At 37.8% G+C, this 4,883-nt stretch overlaps 1 long non-coding RNA gene across 1 annotated transcript; it reads right to left on the bottom strand.

The window, feature by feature from the left end:
* Positions 1 to 325: 325 nt before the first annotated feature.
* LOC127520043 (uncharacterized) lies at positions 326 to 3,170 on the bottom strand. Its single transcript, XR_007932003.1, has 3 exons — positions 3,013 to 3,170; positions 2,303 to 2,895; positions 326 to 2,161 (listed from the first exon to the last, which is right to left on the bottom strand). It is a non-coding gene; the product is annotated as an uncharacterized LOC127520043 (long non-coding RNA).
* Between the last annotated feature and the right edge of the window lie 1,713 nt (positions 3,171 to 4,883).

The following is a 4,883-nucleotide window of genomic DNA, read 5'->3' as shown; positions in this document are numbered from 1 at the left end:
GTCCGCCTCGCCCTTGCGATGGGTTTTTGACACACGTTAGCATGACATCAGAGCAAGGCGGCCCACCCTCGGACACATTTCTAACCGGCATGCATCTCGCGGTGATCACCGGTGATCGGTTCTGCGCAGAATTTGCTCATCTCAAACGAGCCTAGTGTATATTATTTGGCTCTGATGTCATGCCGACCAACGTGTGTCAAAAAAGTCTCGCGACGGCGAGGCGGCCTCATCGGATTCTGCAGTCGAGCGCAGTTGCTCTCCACCGACTGCGCTAACCAAAAGCACGATGGGAAACGACTTTGCTAACGACACAGCTTAATGCTCATTATATTCTGTTTTTTTTTTTTTTTTTTTTTTTTTTTTTTTTTTTTTTTTTAAAGCAGAAATGTAATATTGTTTCTTGCCAGCAAATAAATTCACAAACAACAAAACTGTTACTGAAAAGCAAGAAGATCAATCACGGAAATCAGTTTACTTTCTTTATATGTTAGGTTTTATTTTTCTTACACAACATATTCACACATTCCATATATATTTATATCAGGTTGTTGACACAGATACCGGGGCTAGTTGTCACACTGGGATGCTGTAACAGTCTCAATTCTCAACAGTCTCAAAGAGGTTTTGAGTGAAAAGTCCATTTAAACAAAGGACAGGACAAGGGAATTTTTCATAAATGTCAAATTCAGATTGTCTCATGTTTTAAATTTTAGATTTTTTTTATTACAATATTTGTTTATTTTTAATGATATTGTGTTTTTAAAAGAAAATAATAAAAATAGCTGAAAAGTCAGTAATACGCTGGTTAATTGTGGCAACAATACTTGTTACTGTGTTTTCAGTGAACTGTAACTTAATTCTGTCTTGGGCAAAAACAGTAGAAATGTTAATTAGTTGTTTTCATGCAATGATTAATAGTCTATATATTTATTCCTATTACTGCAATAAAGAAAAGAGACATGCTTACATTTTGTATAAAAATACTTTTTTTATAAAAATACAGCTGCTTGTTTTGAAAGTGACATCTGTGTAAGCGGTGAATTAGTGAATCGATACATTAATGGACAATGGACAATGGACCTTTTTTGCCAGCAAATGTTGCTAATGTGACCGCACCTTAAAGGGTTAGTTCACCCAAAAATGAAAATTCTGTCATTTATTACTCACCCTCATGTTGTTCCACACCCGTAAGACCTTCGTTGATCTTTGGAACACAAATTAAGATATTTTTGTTGAAATCCAATGGCTCAAGTGAGGCCTCCATAGCCAGCAATGACATTTCCTCTCTCAAGATCCATTAATGTACTAAAAACATATTTAAATCAGTTCATGTGAGTACAGTGGTTCAATATTAATATTATAAAGTGACGAGGACTTAGTGATGGCCGATTTCAAAACACTGCTTCAGGAAGCTTCGGAGCATTATGAATCAGCGTGTCGAATCAGCGGTTCGGAGCGCCAAAGGTCACGTGATTTCAGCAGTTTGGCGGTTTGACACACGATCCGAATCATGATTCGACACGCTGATTCATTACGCTCTGAAGCTTCCTGAAGCAGTGTTTTGAAATCAGCCATCACTATAATAAGTCGTTATTTCGCACCAAAAATATTTTCGTCGCTTTATAATATTAATATTGAACCACTGTACTCACATGAACTGATTTAAATATGTTTTTAGTACATTAATGGATCTTGAGAGAGGCTATGGAGGCCTCACTGAGCCATCGGATTTCAACAAAAATATCTTAATTTGTGTTCCGAAGATTAACGAAGGTCTTGCGGGTGTGGAACGGCATGAGGGTGAGTAATAAATGACATTATTTTCATTTTTGGGTGAACTAACCCTTTAAGACATCCCTCAAAAATTTAGTTGTTTATTCTTGCTCTGAAATAGCAAAAAGAAGTTTTCTTCTCTTAGTGCAATTTATACATTTGGGTCTGTAGTGCTGGAGGAAGTGGCAGGGAGAGTATCAAGCGGTACATCACCCTGTCCTGTGTCATTTCCATTTCCTCCACCGTGTGTCTCTGAATCTGTTCGTCCGCAGAAGGATAACAGTCGATTTGGGCAGCGGTCACACTTTCCACTTAAGCAGCTGTCATAAATGCCCACCAAAACAATTGCTAAGGCACTGAAGACAGAGATCACAACATAACCTGAAAACTGAGAAAAAAAAAAAAAAAAAGAAGAAAATAACAATACCTATTAGTATATTTTGTGTGTTGTTTTTTTTTGTACTCCAGATAAAACTCATGTTATTTTCCTTTTCCTTTATGACATATCGTGAGGTCATATGATATTTACCTGAGATTGATGAATATATTTGCTAGTCAAATCTCGTAGCTCTGCCTCAATTTTCGTCTCTTCAGCAGGTTTACACCATGACGTATTTAGCTCCTTATCAAACACATAAACTCCCTTCCAGTCTGTCATACTGCAAGCAACATAATCTCCATCAAGTAACAAGACGAAGATCCACATGACAGGTGGAATCAGACATGATGTGAGAACTTTAAAACAGTTCTGCTGAGTATCATCATTCACTCCTTCAGGACAATGAAACCATCCATGTGTAAGCGGCCTTAAATGGCGGAACATTAAAGCAAAAGTGAAAAGAGCAGGTCCAGTGAAGATGGATGCTGTTAGCAGTGCATTCAGATCAGATCTACACGGGCATGAGAAGTGTTGATCCATTACAGCCTCTATTCCGATTAACAAAAGGCTCAATGGGAAAGAGCTTAAAACAGCAGATCTTTTCAGGAATTCGCATAGTTTTTGTAAAACTTCTGGTCCCGACGCCATCTTCTGAGGGAAGTTTGACGATGCTTTTGGCTGCTTCTGTCTCTTACAGTCTGTATTCTGGTTCACAAGATCTTTATATGGCGGACAGACAATAGCTGTGGTGCATTAATAAAGACAAAATGACTTGCTGAACTTTTGACTTTTCCTGAATGACATCATAAAATCACAAATACCACACAGTAAGTGTACGTCTTTGTAGAGACTAGACCTACCTGCGACTAGTTTGATGTCATGAATTCTTCGATGTATGCATCTACCAGAGTCTGCAGCATAGAGCAACACATATACTGAAACATTTTTTTTTTTACTTTTCCCACTTTGAAAAACAGGAAACCGGACATTCCTTTCACAATGCCCCTCCTTACTTGACACAAAGTAATATAAAGTACAGTAGCATTGTCCAAATAGATGTCACACAAGCCTACATGCGCACTAGAGTTGGCTCTGTTTTCCAACAGCTTGTCACAGTGTCCTAACTAGGCGGGACAGAAGATGAGGCCTAATGTTTGATTGACCTTATGTCACTTTGCATGGGCATGAAAACTTTACATCCAGCAATATCTGCAATACAATTAACAAAAAGTTCAGTGGAACAGACTTAATAATATTTTTTTTGGACAGCAGGCCTTTTAATTGGTGTAAAAAGGGGTTTTAAAGACATCTTATGACATCTGTGCAGCACACAATGATTTTTGGCAACTTCTGTCTCCTATGTGGAAACGCATCCATGAGATGCATGTGAAATTGCAGTGGACAACTGCTTCAATGAAAATAATAATAATGACCCGTTTTTCTTAGTGTTGACTTCGCACAGCTTGCATGCTTTTTCTGGGGGCTGTTCAAAAGTCGCATCTAAAAACGTGTGGAAAACGCCGGCAATACCACTTTCTCTTTCCAGCTCGGAAAGTAGCTCCCTTGCAGTAACTCTGCTACTAGATTTTTTTGGGATTTTATCTCAACATTCTGAAAAGTTGAGATTTTTTCATCTCACTGCGGCGTAGACGCGCCTGGAAAAAAAGTGTGTCACAACACATGAGTGTGCAATAAAGACTAGAATAAATATATGAGAGAAAAACAAAATCTGATTCAGAAAGCCACAGGTTTAATCAGGTATTAATTGAGGTAGTAGTAATATAGTAAAGAAAAACAAAATGAAAGGTAGTGAAGAAAAAAAAAAGATAAGCATTTAATTGCATTTAACTATTTTGTCATTTTTATGCACTACTCTTCCAATGTATCATAGCCTTTTACCTACAAAATGAACTCAGATCTTGGGAGTTCGGTCTAATTGCCTCAGTTTTAGAAGTCACTATCCCTGTGTCCATAATATCCATCCTAAATAGTATGTGAGATTAAAATAAGTGTGTCCCAAACCATAGTAAGTTAAAAAGAGTATGCCAAAAGTCCCTGGATGGTCTACTGTCTACTGTAGATTTTCAAAGTGTGGATCCGTGCACACTATAAAGGCTAATATTGCCCACAACCCACTGTGCTTTGGAGGAGGCTTCGGTTCAGAACTACAAACACAAGTAAAAAGTGTTAAAAACAAAACATGGCGGATATGCGTGACTGATGGTGAGAGGTTTAGATAAAGGTTTGAGTGACTAATAATCAGTTATTTCATCTGCAATAACAATGTGGACTTTTATAAAGATCTGTTTGGCCAGAGATCTCCGCGTGATAGTCATTGCATGTATCAGAATTACCTATTTGCAGTAATGACAAATGAAATTGGCTAATTATTTGAACAATCGTGGCAATGCACGTGACGTCCCCGTCGGTTGTTGTGACTGCGGTTACACACACTGAGTGGCAAAAAGATTGAATGGCACCATTGATTTTCAGTGTGAATGCCGCAAAAAAACACAAAACACATCCAAAATGGGAAAGAGCTTTGCGATTGACTGTAAAAATAGGTTTGACAAGAAATCTGAGGGATATTTTTACAGACTGCCGAAAGCTACAAAAAAAAAGAAGCAAATGGATCGCTGCAATTCATAGAAACAACTGGACTCCAGGCAGCGAAATCATACCCTATATATTGTATTGTTATATATTGTATTGACACCTAAATATTTACCAT

Source organism: Ctenopharyngodon idella, chromosome 10 (assembly GCF_019924925.1).
Source record: "Ctenopharyngodon idella isolate HZGC_01 chromosome 10, HZGC01, whole genome shotgun sequence".
Lineage (NCBI taxonomy): Eukaryota > Metazoa > Chordata > Actinopteri > Cypriniformes > Xenocyprididae > Ctenopharyngodon > Ctenopharyngodon idella.
This window is presented reverse-complemented; position numbering and strand designations above follow the sequence as displayed.